This window comes from Pleurodeles waltl, chromosome 7 (assembly GCF_031143425.1).
Source record: "Pleurodeles waltl isolate 20211129_DDA chromosome 7, aPleWal1.hap1.20221129, whole genome shotgun sequence".
Classification (NCBI taxonomy): Eukaryota; Metazoa; Chordata; class Amphibia; order Caudata; family Salamandridae; genus Pleurodeles; species Pleurodeles waltl.
This window is the reverse complement of record NC_090446.1, coordinates 171,042,785-171,064,601: the sequence shown is the minus strand read 5'-3', so window position 1 is coordinate 171,064,601 and position 21,817 is coordinate 171,042,785.

The following is a 21,817-nucleotide window of genomic DNA, read 5'->3' as shown; positions in this document are numbered from 1 at the left end:
CAATCATTCTTCTTTGCAAAGTTGAATGCGGTAACACCAGATCTACAAAGTTGATCTAACTGCTTAATCACCTCAGGAGACTAGTACGCTTAACCAGTTACCATTATAAATGGTCCACAATTTATTAAGGATTAGGTCCTGTTTTCTGTTTTTTCTGTTGACGTCAGGTATAATTCCTATGCTGCTTCGAGGAAAAAAATAATGTATGAAAATGTGAGTAGATGTGAAGCGTTTTTACCCTCCCGGTTAATGCAACGCATGCAGCACGTTGCCTTGATGCTTTCCGTTGCGTGAAATCTTAGATGGGTTTTTGGCACAATTTTCCTGTAAATTAGCTAATGACCTTTTGTATAGGAGGCAAGTTATCATACTTATTAGGCAATTTCTTGGTCAGTAATTTTATAAAAACGTGTATTGTATCTTTCGCAGTGCTTCATTTGTAAATAAAAAGGTGCCGGTGCCCAAAGCCCTCCTCTTAGACACGCGGCTGCTGCAATTAAATGTGCAAGCACGGAATACTGAGGTAGCGTAATCCTGAAGCCATCTCGGGCCTCTTCAATACCTCTAAAGCCACTCCATGCCCCTTTAGCTCACTCTTGCAGCTTTCTGATTTCTACGTTTGCGACGTCTTTTCCTTTTTTCTTCCTTTGTCTTCCCCATCTCTGTCTTTTGCTCGCAGATAATCCTTGAGGCAGAAGAATAAGCCCCGGCCCTCAAAAATAAGTGCCAGTGCTCAGCACCGGAAACAACAAGCACAAATTAAGATCTTTCGTCACGCCATTTCTATTGGTCCTGCTCCAGCCAGGTAGATTCAGAGAACGTCTTGGAAGTAGGAAGGCGGAAAAATCAGGTGCCATACGAATCGCATTGTCACTGCCCCAGACAGCAGCGCCAAAGGAATCCAGTGCTTCTGCCCCTCTCCATAGAAGACAGGTGACCAGAGAGCAGACTGCCAACACCCCTCTTAGGTGCTCAGGACCCAGACAGTAGCACTGATACCACAACAACCTTTTCCAAAGTAGATGATGAAATACACCTCATGAAACAACAACCACACCAATAAATAGCACCACACTACCAAGATCAGCAATGAACCTCCCTGAACTGTGCTCGAAGGATACTGCCTATTTCTGTTTTAAATATAATTTTGTAATATAATTCCGAAATGCAGTTAGACTTGCTTGACCGTTTTTAGGTACTGAGCAACAGATTATTTGTAGTTACCTTGAGTTGTGTCATCTGGGAATTGCACTACCTTGTGGATTATTTATTTAAAGACATTTGGTAAATTGTAGGACATCTGCAGTAATGATAAAATACCTGACTCGTCTTCCTTCAGGATTTCTGCTGTTCCCGTCAAATCTCCTAAAAATACTAATATATTAAATTAAATGTGTATTCCTCTAGGGGGTTCATCTTCTTGTAGCATTCCATCGCAGTTAGGAAAATGCAGTGCTTCTGTTTAGTACAAATTACATTGGAGTGCTTCATTTGTGCTGACTCCCTTCACCCAAGAGTCGGCAGAGCCCTTGCATCGCCTGTACTGCTCCAGGCTGTGAGGTGAGTGAATGGTTTTGCCTGTGCAATGAGTGCATGTGAGGCCATCCCTTGGGATTACTTTCACTGATGCGAGGAGAACCCTTGAGATTGCCTGCACGCTGAGAGACCGCGTTGGAAGCCCCTGGAATGACTTACACTACAAGACAATGGAGAAGGACACTGGAACCGCCTTCAGTTTAAGAGACTCTTAGGCGAACTCACAGGTGAACTGTCGAGCACGAGAAGGTTTGGAGAGTCCGCGGGGTTGTCTGGCTTGTGAGATTTTGCTTGTAGACCTTTTGGGATTACCTGCATCGTGAGAGCCTTCGAGGAGGACACTGGCACTATCTCTAGTACAAGAGGGTGTTAGTAGAAGCAACAGGATTACCTGGAGCACAAGGTGGCGTTTTCATAGCCCTTGGCATTACCTAGACCGTGGAGGCAGTAAAACGAACCCTTGCGGCTACGTGTAGAGCTAGGAAGTGTTAGTAGAGCCCTTGCGATTACCTGCAGTGTGAGAGATTTCTAGAAGAGCCCTTGTGATTACTTGTAGTGCAAGGAAGTGTTAGTAGTGCCCATGTGATTACCTGAAGTTTTGACAAATTAAAGATTAGCTCTTGTGATTACCTGTAGAGCAAGGACGTGTTAGTTGAGTCCTTGTGATTGACCTCAATGGGAGAGATTTCATGTACAGTCCTTGAGTTACCTGTAGTGCAAGTGTTAGTAGAGCCCATGTGATTATCTACAGCCTGAATAATTGTATGGAGGTGCCTCGGAATTACCTGCCTTCTGAGAGGCAGAAACAAGTGGTGAAACACTTGAACAAGCTCTTTCACTTTGCAGTGGATAATCTTGATGCCGCAATATGATTCAGTCAAGTGTCCTTCTCGAAGCTGGGCAAAATATTTACTCCACTGTTTTGGAGCCTGGGCAGTGTTGGAACCTCTGATCAAACTCATACTAGAGAGATGAAATGAGTATTAACTCCATGTATTATATTCCAGGCAAACTAAATGCGGCTGTCCCACACATTGCCGTCACGCATTGTGGGCACCCACCATCTGCACTCACAAAACATTCTGCACCTGATTATTCTCATTTGCACACAGTGATGGCTTGAAGACTTTACCAATCAGAGCATGAAAGTTTCTATGGGGGTTGAGATCCAACTTTGAAACCCTGGTCGATGTGCATTAGAAATAAGATATGATATCTTTGGCACACCTGAAAATATGTGATTGTGTAAAATGATTGTTTCTCTATGTCCCACAATTGTTTTTACAATTAAACTTTGAATGTGGGCGGGAGTGGAGGGGAGACTCTGTAGTGAGCAATACAGTATAGCTGACGTTCATACTTAAACCATAAGTACCAAAACATGGGAGCTATGTTTTCTATACAAAGGTTCGGCGTTTTAGGTGCCAGGCAAATACAAACATTTTAACTCATCGTTACATTACGCACGTGCCCTGACAATAAATCCAAATTATGGCACAATAACTTATTTCTCAGAAATTGGCAACACCAAATAAAAACTTACACCATCCTTGGTGAAAGATTTTGGCAAATTATATTTGCTAACTGCGTGACAACAACCAAAATGTACATTAAAAATTAAAAACTACTTGGAAAGGAAGCAGAAACGTTGATGTCATGCTCTACTGTATAGCATTACACGGAGAGGCAGAAACAGGTTTTTCTTCAAAGCTAGGAATTGGTCTGCAAACGACTTTTTAAAGATGTTTTATTGAAGACTAAACTTCAAAGTACAGAGAACAAACTAAGACAAAGCATCAATAGCCATCAAAGAAAACCTGCTGCATGTAATGGATGAAAAAGACACCAGGTCAAAGGTGCAAGGCTAAACACATGATACATATCCAAACATCCAGGGTAGGGAGTGCAGTGCCACATTACTACAAGAGACAATAATTAGACAATCATCCTAACAGGTGTGCAGGAGGTTTCCAAGCACACTCCTACCCAACAGTCTGTGCCGTTTATACATGTTTAGATTTTTCTATAGTGCTTAGAAAAAGTGTTTTAAGTCAATCATCAGCTACCATCTCTGATATAATAATTGTGAAGGTGACAGAAGTTGAGTCAGGTAGTTCAGCTTCCCCCACTTCCTGTATGAGGACCCCTAAGCACAAAGAATAGACAAGCCGCTGAGGTTTGAACTGCCTGTGATCTACCCAAATGGCTGACAACATCCTCAAAATGACACAGAACACATGCAAGGTTCTATAAGTCGGAATTAGTTGTGCGATCTGATGAATTTTTCAATTCTTCAAGAATGACCACTAACGGACATAGAAGCTTCTGCTGACCTAGAGGTCATTCAGAAATGTAGCAGCGGGGATCTCCTCAGGTTTGATTAAGAGTGCTCGGTTGCTAAAGCTCCCAGAAGACCATATTTAGGCATTGCCGCACGATCTGTCTGTCCTTTTCTTCCTGGGTGTGCCTTGTTTCCTCTCCCAGGTGAGCCCTTTCCCTTCTGTTGGCTCTCCCTACTCAGCCTTTTTCCATAGCACCTCCCACCCCCTTCTGCTGCTCCTCGCTGCCTGTCTACCCCTTATCACCGCTAGTGTGGGCCTGGCTTAACTCCTGAAATAACTTGTCTGTATTCCTCTGATGATCTCGAGGCCATAAAGAAAAGCAAGCAGACTTCTCATCAGTTCAGAATAAATATGCTTTGTTGCCGATTCTGGTACAAACCCGTTTTAGGGGTCACTCACTCTCTCCTTTTCTTTCTGTACCTACATCTTTTTCCTCCCCCAGGTGTGCCTTATCCCACTTCTAAGTTTGGGCTCCTCCCCATTTCCCCTGTCCCAGGCTCCACTGTACTTCCACTCACTGGAGCTCTGACCTCCCTTGGCACGTCTCCTTTCCTTTACTTCTTTTCTTTAGCTCAATCAATCAATCAATCAGGGATTTGTAAAGCGCACTACTCACCGGAAGGTCTCAAGGCACTGGGGAGGGGGGGGGGAAGGGGGGTTGAGCTACTGGTCGAACAGATAGGTCTTAAGGTGTTTCCTGAAAGATAGGAGGTCATCGGTAAGGCGGAGGTGGAGTGGTAGGGAGTTCCAGGTCTTTGCGGCGAGGTAGGAGAATGATCTTCCTCCGGTGGTCGTGCGGCGGATGCAAGGAACGTAGGCGAGGGCGTGGTTGGTTGAGCGAAGGTTGCGGGTCGGGGTGTGAAAGGTGAGTCTGTCGTTCAGGTATGTCGGGCCCGTGTTGTGGAGGGCCTTGTGACCTGCTGAGTCATGCTGAGTGTGGAATCCAAGATGACGCCCAGGTTGCATGCGTGGGTGGTGGGTGAGGGTGCAGATCCTAGGGAGGTGGGCCACCAGGAGTCGTTCCAGGCTGAGGGGTTGGTGCAGAAGATGACTAATTCTGTTTTGTCTGTGTTTAGCCTTAGGTGGCTAGCTTCCATCCAGCTGGCTATGGTGTGGAGTCCATTGTGGAGGTTGTCCTTTGCAGTGGTGGGATCATTCGTGAGGGAGATGATGAGCTGAGTGTCGTCGGCGTAGGAGACTATGTTGATGTGGTGTGTTCGTGCGATGTTGCAGAGGGGGGCCATGTATACGTTAAAAAGTGTGGGGCTGAGTGAAGATCCTTGAGGGATGCCACAGGTGATATTGGAGGCTTCTGATAGGAACGGCGGGAGGCAAACTCTTTGGGTCCTGTCCTTAAGAAATGACGAGAGCCAGTCCAGGGCTTTGTCGCAGATTCCAGCGTTGTGGAGGCGTGTGTGGAGAGTGTGATGGCATACAGTGTCGAAAGCTGCGGTGAGGTCCAGGAGAATGAGTGCTGCTGTTTCTCCTTTGTCTAGCATGGTCCTGATGTCGTCTGTTGCACCAATGAGTGCGGTCTCGGTGCTGTGTTTTTTTCGGAATCCGGATTGGGAGGTGTCAAGTGCCTTGTTGTCTTCCAGGAACCGGGATAGTTGATTATTCACGATTTTTTCGATGACCTTGGCTGGGTAGGGGAGGAGGGAGATCGGTCAGTAGTTCTTGGGGTCGTCAGGATCTGCCTTAGGTTTCTTTAGCAGGGCGTTGATTTCTGCGTGCTTCCAACTCTCTGGGAAGGTGGCTGATTCGAAGGAGCTGTTGATGGTGTGGCAGAGATGGGGGTCGATGATGGTGTTGGTTTTGTTGAAGACGTGGTGTGGACAGGGGTCCGATGGAGATCCAGAGTTATTGGTGGCCATGGTGTTCGCGGTGTCTTCTGTGTTGACCGGGGTCTAGGTGTGGAGGAGGTGGGTGTTTCTTGGAGTGTGGGGTTTGAGGGTGCTCGTAGTTAGATGGTAGGATTTGGAGTTGAAGCTGTTGTGGATTTCTTCTAACTTTCGACGGAAGTGGGATGCGAGTGAGTTGCAGAGCTCCTGTGATGGCGGGGGTTCGTTGGAGCATGCCTTCGGGGTGGTTAGATCTTGGATGATGCAGAAGAGTTCTTTGGTGTTGTGAGCATTGGTGTCGATGCAGTTTTTGAAGTGGGTCCTTTTGGTGGTGCATATCAATTGGTGATGTCTGCGTAGGGCCTCCTTGAAGGTGCAGCGATTGGAGGCGGTGGGGTCACGGCACCAGTTTTTTTCCGTTCTGCTATAACGTCGTTTGGATTCCTGTAAATCTGGGGTGAACCAGCTGGCCTTGATTCTGTGCGGGGTATTAGGGTGTTTTTTGAGCGGTGCAAGGGTGTTGGCGCAGTCTTCTAACCAGTGGTGCAGGTTGGTGGCGCGGTGTTGGGGTCTGAGGTCCCGGAGGGGGGTCTGGGCGAGGGTGGAGATCAGTTGGTACGAGGATATTCTGCTCCAGTTGCGTCAGGGCGGCTGTGTGCAGTGGTGGTGAGTGACTGGTTTTGGGTAGGAAAAGTGGATGCATCGGTGGTCTGTCCAGTAGAGTTCGGTGGTGTGGCTGAAGGTCACATGTTTGCTGGTTGTGAAGATAGGATCGGGAGTGTGGCCTGCGGAGTGGGTCGGTGAGGAGACAAGTTGCTTGAGGCTGAGGTTGGCGAGGTTGGCGATAAGGTTGGTGGTGTTCGTATTGTTGTTATTTTCCAGGTGGAAGTTCAGTTCGCCTAGGAGGATGAAGTCTGTTGAGGTGAGGACTTGGGAGCTGATGGTGTCGGTGTTATCGTCACAGAACTGTGGTTTCGGGCCAGGGGGTCTTTAGACCAGTGTTCCTCTAAGTGTGTTGTTGGCGTTTAAGTAAATTGTGAAGTGGAGGTGCTCGCCGGATTTGATGATGTCGTCAGAGTTGGTGGAGATTCCGATGGTGTTTTTATGGACTAATGCGATTCCTCCTCCTGGTTTGTTGTTGTGCTCTCTTCTGGTGATTTTGTAGTTATCTGGTATAGCTATTGCTATGTCTGGTTCCGAGGCAGGGTTCATCCATATTTCGGTGAGGAATGCGATGTCTGGCAAAGGAGTGGTCAGTAGGTTCACAGTTCAATTGCGTGTTTGTGGACGGAGAGGGTGTTTAGCAGGATGCAATTTAGGTGGCAGTCTGTTTTGGTGTGGTGTTCGGGGGTCGGCTTGCAGGTGAAGTTGCAGGCACTGCAAGAGAAAGGTCCTCTGGTGGGCGTTGGCGTGACTTGGCAGCAGGTGGAGGAATGACCTGGGTTTAGGGCGTGGAGTTCGGCAGCGGTGTACTGTTTAGAGGTAGTGCGGGGCGTGTTGGCCAGGGGGACTGGTGCTGGATGCGGACTTGGCGCGGACGGGCGCAGACAGGCTTGCCTTTGGCGTGCCTTCGGCGCGTCCGCACTGCGGCCGGCATAAGAGGGGAGGAGGGAGGGTGTGTCAGCTGGGAGGAGGGTGGCGGTGAGCCAATGGTAGGGTGGGGGGGCAGGCCACAAGGGAGCAAGGGCGGGAAGGTTGGAGTACTTGGAGGGAGGGGGCGGATCCGCGGGGACGAAGCGGCAACGGGAAAATCAAGGCTGAAAGTACCGGTTTCGGAGAAGGCAAAAGAGTGAGAATATTACCAGGAAATGCAGGCGGCTGGCAGCAGCGAGGAGCGAAGGAAGCGACCTACCTGCTTAAAGCAGGGTTGAAGGTCGCTGTCCTTGCCGCGCTGCGGCCGGCATCAGAGGGGAGGAGGGAGGGTGTGTCAGCTGGGAGGAGGGTGGCGGTAAACAATGGTAGGGCGGGGGGGCGGGCCACAAGGGAGCAAGGGCGGGAAGGTCGGAGTACGTGGAGGGAGGGGGACAGGGCAGCGGGGACGAAGCGGCAACGTGAAAAGCAAGGCTGAAAGTAACAGTTTCGGAGAAAGCAAAAGAGTGAGAATATTACCAGGAAATGCAGGCGGCTGGCAGCAGCGAGGAGCAAGGGAAGTGACCTACCTGCTTAAAGCAGGGTCGAAGGTCGCTGTCCTTGCCGCGCTGCAGCCGGCATAAGAGGGGAGGCGGGAGGGTGTGTCAGCTGGGAGGAGGGTGGCGGTGAACCAATGGTAGGGCGGGGGTGGGCCACAAGGGAGCAAGGGCGGGAAGGTCGGAGTACGTGGAGGGAGGGGGGCGGGGCCTTGGGGACGAAGCAGCAATGGGAAAAGCAAGGCTGAAAGTACCGGTTTCGGAGAAAGCAAAAGAGTGAGAATATTACGAGGAAATGCAGGCGGCTGGCAGTAGCGAGGAGCGAGGGAAGCGACCTACCTGCTTAAAGCAGGGTCGAAGGTCGCTGTCCTTGCCACGCTGCGGCAGGCATAAGAGGGGAGGAGGGAGGGTGTGTCAGCTGGAAGGAAGGTGGCGGTGAACCAATGGTAGGGCGGGGGGCGGGCCACAAGGGAGCAAGGTCAGGAAGGTCGGAGTACGTGGAGGGAGGGGGACGAGACCGCGGGGACGAAGCGGCAACGGGAAAAGCAAGGCTGAAAGTAACGGTTTCGGAGAAAGCAAAAGAGTGAGAATATTACCCGCAGGTGGCTGGCAGCAGCGAGGAGCGAGGGAAGCGACCTACCTGCTGAAAGCAGGGTCGCAGGTCGCTGTCCTTGCCGCGCTGCGGACGGCATAAGAGGGGAGGAGGGAGGGGGTGTCAGCTGGGAGGAGGGTGGCGGTGACCCAATGGTAGGGTGGGGGGCGGGCCACAAGGGAGCAAGGGCGGGAAGGTCGGAGTAAGTGGAGGGAGGGGGACGGGGCCGTGGGGACGAAGCAGCAATGGGAAAAGCATGGCTGAAAGTACCGGTTTCAGAGAAAGCAAAAGATTGAGAATATTACCAGGAAATGCAGGCGGCTGGCAGCAGCGGGGATTGAGGGAAGCGACCTACCTGCTTAAAGCAGGGTCAAGGGTTGCTGTCCTTGCCGCGCTGCGGCCGGTATAAGAGGGGAGGTGGGAGGGTGTGTCAGCTGGGAGGAGGGTGGCGGTGAACCAATGGTAGGGCCGGGACGGGCCACAAGGGAGCAAGGGCGGGAAGGTCGGAGTACATGGAGGGAGGGGGACGGGGCCACGGGGACGAATCGGCAACGGGAAAAGCAAGGCTGAAAGTACCAGTTTCGGAGAAAGCAAAAGAGTGAGAATATTACCAGGAAATGGAGGCAGCTGGCAGCAGCGAGGAGCGAGGGAAGCGACCTACCTGCTTAAAGCAGGGTCGAAGGTCGCTGTCCTTGCCGTGCTGCGGCCGGCATAAGACAGGAGGAGGGAGGGTGTGTCAGCTGGGAAGAGGGTGGCGGTGAACAAATGGTAGGGTGGGGGGGCGGGCCACAAGGGAGCAAGGGCGGGAAGGTCGGAGTACGTGGAGGGAGTGGGGCGGGGCCGCAGGGACGAAGCAGCAATGGAAAAAGCAAGGCTGAAAGTACCGGTTTCGGAGAAAGCAAAAGAGTGAGAATATTACGAGGAAATGCAGGCGGCTGGCAGCAGCGAGGAGCGAGGGAAGCGACCTACCTGCTTAAAGCAGGGTCGAAGGTCGCTGTCCTTGCCGCGCTCCGGCAGGCATAAGAGGGGACGAGGGAGGGTGTGTCAGCTGGAAGGAGGGTGGCGGTGAACCAATGGTAGGGCGGGGGGCGGGCCACAAGGGAGCAAGGTCAGGAAGGTCGGAGTACGTGGAGGGAGGGGGACGAGATCGCGGGGACGAAGCGGCAACGGGAAAAGCAAGGCTGAAAGTACCGGTTTCGGAGAAAGCAAAAGAGTGAGAATATTACCAGGAAATGGAGGCGGCTGGAAGCAGTGAGGAGTGAGGGAAGCGACATACCTGCTTAAAGCAGGGTCGAAGGTCGCTGTCCTTGCCGTGCTGCGGCCGGCATAAGACAGGAGGAGGGAGGGTGTGTCAGCTGGGAAGAGGGTGGCAGTGAACCAATGGTAGGGCGGGGGCGGGCCACAAGGGAGCAAGGGCGGGAAGGTCGGAGTACGTGGAGGGAGGGGGGCGGGGCCGCGGGGACGAAGCGGCAATGGGAAAAGCAAGGCTGAAAGTACCGGTTTCGGAGACAGCGAAAGAGTGAGAATATTACCAGGAAATGCAGGTGACTGGCAGCAGCGAGGACCGAGGGAAGCGACCTACCTGCTTAAAGCAGGGTCGAAGGTCGCTGTCCTTGCCACGCTGCGGCCGGCATAAGAGGGGAGGAGGGGGGGTGTGTCAGTTGGGAGGAGGGTGGCGGTGAACCAATGGTAGGGTGGGGGGCGGACCACAAGGGAGCAAGGGGGGAAGGTCGGAGTATGTGGAGGGAGGGGGCGGGGCCGCAGGGACGAAGCGGCAAAGGGAAAATCAAGGCTGAAAGTACCGGTTTTGGAGAAAGCAAAAGAGTGAGAATATTACCAGTAAATGCAGGCGGCTGGCAGCAGCGAGGAGCGAGGGAAGCGACCTACCTGCTTAAAACAGGGTCGAAGGTTGCTGTCCTTGCTGCGCTGCGGCCGGCATAAGAGGGGAGGAGGGAGGGTGTGTCAGCTGGGAGGAGGGTGGCGGTGAACCAATGGTGGGGCGGGCCACAAGGGAGCAAGGGCGGGAAGGTCGGAGTACGTGGAGGGAGGGGGGCGGGGCCGCGGGGACGAAGCGGCAATGGGAAAAGCAAGGCTGAAAGTACCGGTTTCGAAGACAGCGAAAGAGTGAGAATATTACCAGGAAATGCAGGTGACTGGCAGCAGCGAGGACCGAGGGAAGCGACCTACCTGCTTAAAGCAGGGTCGAAGGTCTCTGTCCTTGCCTCGCTGCGGCCGGCATAAGAGGGGAGGAGGGGGGGTGTGTCAGTTGGGAGGAGGGTGGCGGTGAACCAATGGTAGGGTGGGGGGCGGACCACAAGGGAGCAAGGGGGGAAGGTCGGAGTATGTGGAGGGAGGGGGCGGGGCCGCAGGGACGAAGCGGCAAAGGGAAAATCAAGGCTGAAAGTACCGGTTTCGGAGAAAGCAAAAGAGTGAGAATATTACCAGGAAATGCAGGTGGCTGGCAGCAGCGAGGAGCAGGGAAGCGACCTACCTGCCTACACTGCACTGAGAGAACATGTCTTTGTACCTCTGGTGGCCTGGAGGCCATTTGAAAAGTGGGCGTGGGCAGCTCCTCATGATGCTGTCCTAGCAGGAGCAATGGAGGGTCCAATCGGCGTATAGGTCAGTCAGGCAGTGGTGGGCGGACTGGACCGACAGGTCAGTGTGTGGACCAGTTGTATGGCTGTTTATTGGCCTGTTTCATTATTTGCTGGTCTGGTTTTTACTGGTCATTTCCATAATATTAAAACAAACATTGAATTCAGCAAGCTAAAATCCATGCAGTTGTACATGCCTTGAAAAATACGTATACAGCACATCTTTTCAATTTCAAAACTGACTCTTTTAGCTACCCAATTCAGTAATCGGGGCCAATTTTATTTTGGTGTCCGGACCTATCTTCTGTCCTAGTCTGACCCTGGGAAGTAGGACAAGTAACTTTTCACCACATTATCTCTTTTTGCCCATGAAATGTCATTATCCACTACTAATAAAAGTCAGGAAGGGCATTCTAGGAGAAATATATATCTCTTCATGCAATCCTAGAGAGAGCAAGGGTTTCTGTGAGCTAAGAACAAATAATGGGCTTGGCTGAACCGGGGAAGACAGATGGGTAACACAGGGTGTGCCTATTCGTTCTTGAGCTGTCTAGGCAGTAACATACTAAGGGCCTGATTTACAAGGCCCTAGCGCCTCCTTGTGCCACATTAGCTTCTTATTTTATGCAAATGTGGCTCAAGGAGGCAATTTTCACCGTGCCATATTTACAAAGTGGTACAATGCATGCAATTGCCTACGTCAGGCATAATGTATGCAAGAATGGGGTGCTCCGGCATTAGGAGACCCGCAAAAAGGTGCAGTGAAATCTACAAGATTTCACTGCACCATTTAGGTATCATTTTTAATGCATGCTCAGAGCAATCAATGGACCTCTTTGCACTTTGTTACACTAGCGTCAACATTTTTGATGCTAGGTTAGCAAAGTGCCAGAATAGCGTAAAAAGTGTTGATGATATCATTCTAATGACCGCAATGGTGTGCCATATTATAAATACGATGCACACAGGGTGGTGTTAGGAGGGGCAAGTACTGATGCGCCACTTTCTTGTAAATCTGGCTCTAAGTGCTTCATCTCTCACCTTTGTATGTGTGGGGTTCAGCTCTGGCTAGGGACTGAGCTATGGCCTGACTTGGGCCTGCCTGACTGGTGCCATGTGCCTCTGGGACCCTTCAGAAAGGTGTGAGGAGCTAGGGCATAAAGTTCTGCTTAGAATTTTAGTCTCTTTCAGCCTAGCAGGAAATGGCAAAATCTGGGCCTTTCAAAGATTGTGCAATTTCTGCTCAGGTTTCCAGGCTTGATTGCTCATCCATTTCATTCCTGGTTCACAAGGTGTATTTATTCAGCTGTAGTTAGTAACCCTGTGTTAGAAACTGGGTCTCTAGTTGGCAGAGGTATGCACCCTGTCCAAGTAGGAACCACAATCCTATTTAGGGTAAGTCAGATACACACCCTAATTTAACCTGTGCTCACCCTATGGTAGCTTGGCACAGAGCAGTCAGGCTACACTTGGGAGGAAATGTGTGAAGTATTTGTGCAGCACTTAATTACAGTACTACAGTGAAGGACACCACAAAAAGACTCCACACCAGTTTAAAAAATAGAGAGTATTTATCTAAGTAAAGCAAGACCTAAATGACAAAAATCCAATAAGTAGAAGTCGAGATATAATTTTTTAAAGATTAAGGGCCAGATTACAAAACTGGAGGTCTGAAGACCGCCAGCCTCGTGGTGGCTGTTGGACTGTCGCAGCTGTGGTGGTCCGACCGCCACATTACAAGGTGGGCGGGCAGACCCTCAGATCCCAATGAGCTGATGGCGGTGCAGGTTGAAATCATCCAGGGTGGTGCTGAAGTCAGTGCCGCCCTGCTAATTATAACCTTGTTCTACACCAGCCTTTTCATGGTGGTTAAACCGCCATGAAAAGGCTGGCGGAGAACAAGTGCTGGGGGCCACGGGGGTGGCCTGCACTGCCCATGTCTGCGGCATGGGCAGGCACCTCAGAGGTCAGGTGGGGCTGGTGGCGAGGGTTTAGATTTGGAAGGGGGGTCCTTGGGCTTAGGTTTGGGAGGGAGTGGGGGTCTGGTTTTAGTTTTTGATGGAGGGGGAGTGGGTTTGGATCTGGGGGTCTTCAATGAGAGAGGCTTTTTGACTGAGGGAGAGGCATGGGCAACAGAAGGGGTGTCATGGGAAGACTGGGAGCTGGAGGGACTGGGCTTGGGGAGGGCAACATGATGGCCAAGGACAACACTGGGTGGGACTGGATCAGGGAAAAGGTCAAGATGGGCAAGTAAAAGTTTCTTAGGAATAGGGGTGATGGCCTTGGAAACAGGTCTGGGAGTGGAGGTAGAGGGAGTGCTTGTGGGACGGGTAGGTGTGCTGGACATGGATGCTGGTGTATGCAAAGTTTGCTTGTGTGAGGTGGATGAATGTTGAGTGTCTGAGTGGATGTGTTTATGTGTCTTGGGAGGAGTGGGGAAGAGAGGCTGGGAGAACACAGACAGGTTGTGTAAATGTATGTTGGGGTGGGGTCTGCAAGTAAGGTGGGTGTGCAGGATGTGGTCGTGATGGTGGTTGTGGTGAGTGTGGATGTGGTGTATGGGGTACATGTCTGTGTGTCTGCTGTTGTGGTGACTGTGGGCAACATTGAACTGGTGGCAGGTTCTCGGAGTGAGAATGCAGTGCTGGCAGGTGTGAGCAGTGATGTGATTGTGGGGCAGGAGGTGGTGGGGGAGACAGAGCAGGTGGTGGCTGTTGTTGTGTGTGCTGGTGTGTGTTGAGTATGTGCATGTTTGTGGTGTGTCTTGTGGTGCCTATGTTTGTCTTTGCATACCTTGCCTGTTGCACTGGGTGAATGCCGGTCTGATTGTGTGCTTTGGATGGGTGAGGGGAGGGGGCTCTGGGATTGGGGACATGTAGGTGGAGGAGGGACGTAAGAAGTAGGGACACTGACTGCCATCAAAGAGGAGTCCAGAGCCTGAAACAATCTCTGTAGGCCAGCCAAGGCACCATGAATGCCTTCCAGATAGGCATTGCACTGCTGCATCTGGGATGCCAGGCCCTGGATGGCATTCACAATGGTTGAGTGCCCGACAGAGATGGATCTAAGGAGGTCAATAGCCTCCTCATTTAGGGCAGCAGGGATGACTGGGGCATGGGCAGAGGTGCCTGTGGTGAAGGAGATGCCCACCCTCCTGGGTGAGCGGGCATGGGCAACTGGGTGGTGAGCTACTGAGAGGGCAGTGCTGGTAAGGGGGGTGGCGGACAATGATGTTGCTTGGCTGGTCCCAGAAGGGTCTGCCACCACCAGGGAGCTTCCATCAGAGGAGGAATCAGATTCAGATGCTGTAGTTCCTGTCTCTCCCATGGTGCTCCTCTCGCCCTCCAACCCATTAGTCCCCTTGGCATTGGTGGACTCTGCCTCCTCGGTCCCGTGGGCTACAGCCTCCCCACTCGCCGATGCCCCTACTCCTTCACCTGCTGACGCTAATACACACAAGAACAGAAGAGGACAAGTAGGGAGGGAGGGGGTGATAGAAAGGGAGCATAGGGTCAATATTAACACATCTAGCAGAAATTACCATCACTTTTGCCCATTTACAAAGGTCATAACAGAATGCTGAGCCTACTACCTGACCACACGATTGCCCACACACAACAGGAGACCCTGAAATATGAATCAACGACCATCGTCCATCGACAACACTACACTGGTTGTCTTTCAGGCTGTCAAGACTCAAAAATCCATAGTTGGGAGTGTAATAACGGCCACCTTCATGTACTCCATTACAGTGTCTGACGCAACCTGCATTTGCCTGTACATATCACATAGATATGGGAAACAGCTGTACATGAGTTATACTATGGTACAGTCCTAGGATGTACCCCTCTACATATGCAGCCATGCATTGGATATTACACCTACCTGTATAACATACCAATGAGCCTTAAAACAATGATGTCAGCTACATACCATAGCGTGGATTCCTCAGACATCCTCCATTCATTGGCAAACCTATTCATTCCCAACAGAAGTCATTACAACATAAAGGACACTCTGAGTACTCACCCCCTTGTGGCTGCTGTGCTGCCCTCAAGGGCCCATCCAATGCTGGGTAGGCCACCGCCAGTATGGGGGCCATTAGAGGGGTCAGGGTCCGACAGACACCCCTCCCTCATTGGGAGGACATTCCCAGCTGGGCCTCCACGATCTTCTGGGCCCAGCGTCTCAGGTCCTCCCACTGCTTTCTGCAGTGGGTGCTTCACCAGCTATTGACCCCCAGGGTCCGCACTTCCTTGGAGAAGACACACCATAGTCCCTTCTTTTGATCAACGCTAACCTGGATTGGAGACACAGAGAGAAGGGCACATTCATGAAGACTAATCGTGCAGCAACTGTAATGGACTACTTGTGTTTACATCTCACATTCATGCTAGACATAACACATACCCATTCGCAAAGCATGCTTGTCTGATGCAACACTCTCCAATGGGCATACAGCATCCACATACATTCACCTACATACAACCATGTTGCATCAACTATTCACTAATGCTACTCACTTGCTTATCTGGAGCCCCATACCCCCTGTAGTACCTGCCATCGTGGCTTCCAGATACATGACACAACAGCACACGCAGTGGAAGTCTTGATGGCTGGAGAGTCAGGAGTCAAGTGAGATAGGCTGTAGAAAATGGTGGTCTCGGCCGCGGAGGTCTGCACCATCACAGCCAGCGGTGATCATCAATGGCCCTTGTTCCCCATAGACATCAATGCTATCCAAAGAGGAGTTGCACGGCGGTTCCGACCGCCTACCGCCATGACGACTTATGCCAGTGAAATGAGATCACTTTCATCAGTCCTCTGCATGCAGCACAGGCAGCTGCCATTTTACACATTTATTGAACATAGTACAGTATTCAATGTGTGTCATAGCTCAATCTGGCAATGTACATGCCAAGCACAGGATGTTGTGAATGTTGTTATTAGGAAGTGGTGTGAGAAGTACCATTTGTATCATAACCAGTACAGTAGTCCAAACTGTCACAGCTTAGACAATGTGAAAATCTATATGGTATCAGTACATCCAAAATACTGGTCTCCATGTGTTGTAAAGCTTGATGTGGTCAATCATGATTAGTTAAGGGGGTTGTCTTAGATGTCTGAATTGTTTTTAGATGTATTTCATGGCTGAGAAGCCACATAGGTAGCATGTCTAGTGGAAATGACAGCAGGGGGGTTACAACATGTATGCGTTGTCACACTTGTGTTGTTTGCTATGTCTAGAAACTGACCAATGTGGAGCTTGAGGAATGTACAAGTGTACCGGCCCCTACTCGACCTTGCAACCATGGAAGAACGGCATGTTATACTCACCTATCGTCTGAACAGTATGACAATCAGGGAACTGTGTACCTAGTTAGAGCCAGACCTACTGCCTGCCATACTTTATCCTCATGCTATTCCTCCAACTGTAGAGGTGCTTTCTGTGCTCCACATTTTGGCCACTGGCTCATTTCAGGGGACAGTGGGCTTAGCAGCCTATGTTCAGTAATGTGTTGAAGGATGTCCTGTTTGCCTTGCTCATACATCGTGACAGCTATATCAATTCCCCCAAAATGCTGATTTGCCCACTGTGAAGGTAGATTTCCATGCAATGGGACATACCTCTCATGTCATAGGGGCCATTGATGGCACCAATATTGCATTTGTACCTCCCAGGAACAGTGAACTGGTGAATAAAAACAGGAAATGTTTTCATTCAATTAATGTGGAGGTGGTGTGTCTTGCAGACCAGTACATCTCCCAGGTGACTGCCAAGTTTCCTGGGTCTGTGCATGACTCCTACATTCTGAGGAACAGCAGTGTCCCACACATGATGGCACAACTATAAAGGGAGAGAGCTGGCTCATTGGTGAGTATGATTTGTGTGTTTTGTCACTGTCAATACATCTATCCTTTCCCTTTTCCCCTGAGTATAGCAGAACTGAAACCGGTGAGAAATCCCAGGACAGAGAGTGAAAATCGCTACAATGAGCCACATGGCAGGACTAGAAGGGTGATAGAGAGGACATTCGGCCTTCTGAAAGCAATATTTCGGTGTCTACACATCCCAGGTTATTCCCTGGTCTACTCCTCTCTAAAGGTCTGCCAGATAGATATGGCCTGCTGCATGCTGCACAATTTGGCCCTTAGAAGGCATGTTCCATTACTTGAAGAGGAGGGAGTATCCAATACACCAGTGGCAGAAGAAGGAACACTAGACAGTGATGAAGATGGGCAGGAGGATGATGTGTACTCAAGAATTCAGCTGAGTCAACAGTACTTCAATGACAGTCAGGTAGGTATGTGCCTTTATTATGCTCAAAGTATCCTGAAGTGCAGTGTGTCAGCTGTTAGTAACCATCTGTAGTGTGAGCACTGTTCATTCTCAGTGACTTACATCTGTACACATTGCTGTACAGGTAGGATATTTTGAGCGAAAGTACTCCTACCTTTGCACCCTGTATGGGTGTGTTCTAAAGTTGTCCCAAACCATTTCTATCTCTGACATTGTGGTAGTTTAGAAGTGATTATTGGCATGTACCTTCATTACTGATGTCCAAAAACAACACCTCAGTTAATTGACTCTCCCTCACTGTTCCCCAAGCACTGGGTGTCAATCAGGAGAAGGTAGCATACAGACAAGAGAGCTAGGCTGTAATCATGTGTTGAAGCAGATATGCTAATTAGAAATTATTAATGAATGTTTATGTGTTTTGTTTAATAAAAACTTCATAGAGAAATTAAGTGTAGAGAATTAGGGGCATATTTATACTCTGCACCGAATTAGTGTCATTTTTTTTACTCTAATTCGGTGCAAAACTAATTCCATATTTATACTTTGGTGCTAGACCCATCTAGCGCCAAATTTATAGACTTAAAGTCATTTTATGGAAGTGGAGACCTACCTTGCCTTAATGAGATGCAAGGTAGGCGTTCCCGTACAAAAAATTACTCTATGGCCTTAACGCCATATTTAGGGGCATAGTTATACTCTGGGGCATATTTATACTCTGTTGCACCGAATTAGCGTAATTTGTTTTACTGTGATTCAGTGCAAAACTAACTCCATATTTATACTTTGGTGCTAGACCCGTCTAGCACCAAGGCCCTGATTTATTCTTTTTTTACACCGCATTAACATCATTTTTTTACGCAAAAGTGGTGCAAACTTACAAAATATTGGCCCTTATTTCTACATTTTGGTGCAAAACTGCACTAACTCAGTTTTGCACCAAAAGTTTAGCACCAGCTTGCACCATTTCTGTGCACCAGCCGGGCACCATATTTATGGAATGGTGCAAGCCGATGCAAAGGGTAGGCTAGAGTAAAAATAAATGAATGACTTTAGTCGGGTGGGGCTGGCGGTATAGAAGAATGGGGTTTAGCACCAAAAAATGACTTTAGGCAGGTTAGAGTAACAAAAAATGACTCTAACCAGATTAGCGTCATTTTATGGTGCTAAATCTACCATGCCACATGACTCCTGCCTTAGAAAAGGCAGGAGTCAAGCCCACCACCCCAATGGACAAGGGTCCCATGGGCATGGCCATTGCACCATGTGCCATGTATGGGGGCCCATTTCAGGGCCCCCTATGGCACTTTAAAAATAAAATGCAATCTTACCTGTACTTACCTGGGATGGGGGCCCCCATCCTCTGCAGTCCCTCTGGTGTGGGTGGGGGTGCTCCTGGGGCCTGAGGAGGGCACCTGTGGGCTTATTCCATGGTGTTCCACCATGGAAATAGGCCCACAGGTCCCCTAACGCCTGCCCTGAGCCAGGCTTTAAAAAATGGGGCAAAGCAAGCTTTGCACCATTTTTTGACCCCTCCTCCCTCCCTTTCACCATTTTTGCATGGGAGTATAAATATGGCTTTAAGGCCATAGAGTAATTATTTGCACGGGAACACCCACATTGCATCTCATTAAGGCAAGGTAGGTTTCCACTTCCAAAAAATGACTTTAACTCCATAAATTTGGTGCTAGACGGGTCTAGCACCAAAGTATAAATATGGAGTTAGTTTTGCACTGAATTAGAGTAAAAATGACGCTAATTCAGGGCAAACAGAGTGTAAATATGCCCCTTAGCGTCAAAAAATGATGCTAGTCTGGTTAGAGTCATTTATTTTGACTCTAACCTGCCTAACGTCATTTTTTTTACACTAGCCTACCCTTTGCACCGGCTTGCACCATTCCATAAATATGGTGCCCAGCTGGTGCTAAAATTGGTGCAGAACTTTTTGGTGCTAAACTGCGTTAGTGCAGTTTTGCACCGAAAAGTATAAATAAGGCCCTTAGTGTGCACATTTAAAAATGTGCTCACGGAGAATGGGAGCCACTTATACAGAAGTTGTACTAAAATGATTAAAACTGTTCAAACTAATGAAAATGTGTAATAATAATGTAGTAATGTGCCATAATGAGATGTGTAACCTATGTTTTGCATTATATCATAGAGTTAACTTAGCCGAAGTTGTGGCCTAGTTTTTGCCAGGCCTCATGCAGAAGCTGAATTATTAGAGCACGCTGGAGTGAAGTTGAGATGTTAACCTAACCTTGAACCACCCAATGTTAAAGTCTGCTTAACTGGAATTTTCTGCAATGTACCAATGGACAGGAGATGATGGAATTATGTGTAGAGTAGACGAGATGTACTTTCCCAGGACTTGAACAATAGAGGCACTAACTGAAAAGGAAGATGTAACATTTTCGATACCTGAAGAGCCGGATGATGAGGACATCGTACAGTGAACCAATCAATGAACTGAGAACGGCGAAATATTAGAACTCATAGATTTGTAGAATTAAAAGTATAAGGAGATTAATTGACCAATTAGTAATTAGGGGATGGACTAAAACACTCTAATAAAAAGTCGTGAGAAGGGGCTAAAACTTCAGATACGAGATGAGATGCGAGAAATGCGAGGGGAAAATTGATGACGTCAAGAGACACGGTTCGAGATTCTATCATTGGGCTCATGCGCTGACAGCCTGATGTGTTGCTGATAAATTGATGACCTGAAGACAAAGACTGACTTTGTTGCTGATCCTTTCCGTGGATAGGTAGCTATGACAATGTGATTGATTAACTTTTGTGCCTTTTCTTTCCAGGTACCAACTTCGCTGTTTTATAGTTTTCCTCTTAGCTAGATATTTTTTCCAAATTCACTTTCCTAAATTGTTTTCACATGAAGTCCCACATGCTGATGCTAATCTGGGTTAGGTAGGGTTCCTTTGGGTGATGCTGACAGTGACAAATGATTGCTGAACTCTGCTATTAATGTCGACATATTCATCTTTGTTGGCTTATGCTGAAGCATTAGAGCATAATGTTTTCTCAAGTTCTGATTAGGTTATGTTATTGGTGGTCGTTAATAAACTAATTTTAAAGTTCGAGTTAACCTTATGCATTAGAAATGTAACTAATAGGGAAATAAAAATTGTTCAAACGTTTATTGAGTTGTGGTTATTCATGAATGTTGATATAATTGTCTAATAATTAATGATTCTCTTAGTGGTTGTTGATGGGTAATATTGAATATTGATAACATTGGTCACTACATGGCTAGGATACTCCATGCAATCCAAAAGGTTAATCGGCCTATACGCGTCCCCTTGTAAGTTTACATACTAGCACATGTATCATGAGACCTATACTGATGTTGTGTGATGTGTGTAGTTCTGTGACTTTTATCTGCTATGTGTTGCATATTCTGCAATTGATGCCAGTAATAGTAGACTATGTTATAGACAGGATCATGGAGTGTAGCAATATTTTGGCTGTATTTTATATGTCTTGTCTGTTTTACACTTTTCACAGGTGTTTTAGTGGTGGGTACTGAGTTCCCATGCCTTTCTGCTACCTGATTACACAGAGATGTGTGGATGGGTAATGGCAACAAGCAGTTACACAGAGGATGTGTACCCCAACCAGACAGTACAATGGCAGAATTCTGATGTTCAGTATCATTTCCAGTGTCTCATTGTAGTACAAACATTCCATTAACAGAGAATACATTCACATATGCAGTAGGTGTGTTCAAGTGTGTTTATTGTGATTTGAAATTGGATAGGATGGTGCAGAAGAGTGGGGTCATGGTGGTTCGAAATCCTCAATGTGGTGGCCCAAGTAGTTAGTGGCACAGGTCCAGTAACCTGGAATATGGTGCTATGGCAGTGGAGAGTTAACAATGTGTCTCAGTGGCACACAAGGGAGACAGTTCAAGAGAGGCTAATTTCCTGGAAGTAGGGTTGGTCTTGGCTTCAGTCCGTGCAGGTTGACTGGCTCGGCAGCCATGTTTGCGTGGGGGTTCCTTAGCTACAGGGGAAAGGGGGCTAGTAGCCTTTGAGTCCTCTAGCAGGGCCTCCATTCCACTAGCTGCTGCAGACGTAGAGGGGAGACAGGACTGTGGCCAGTGGTAGGGGCCTGCTGGTGGGTGGGGAACTCACACAGGATGGAGGACCCCTTTAATGGAGGACATGGTGGCATTGTGGGCCTGCCACTGCTGCATGGCCTCCTGATGGTGTTCCCTTTGCTGCTGATGGTTCTCCAGCAACATGGTCAGAATCTGGCTCATTTTGTCCTGGGATTAGTTGTATGCTCCCAGGACTTGTGATATGGCCTCCTGCCAATCGCCTCCCTGGGTTGCCCCACCTTTTGGCACACAGTTGCCCTCCCACTGGCCCTAGCCCCCTGTTACTGCATCCCCGACACCAGGACCATCTTCGTCTTGAGTGGTAGGTGTGGACTCCGGTCCCTGTGCTGGTGAGCACACTGTGG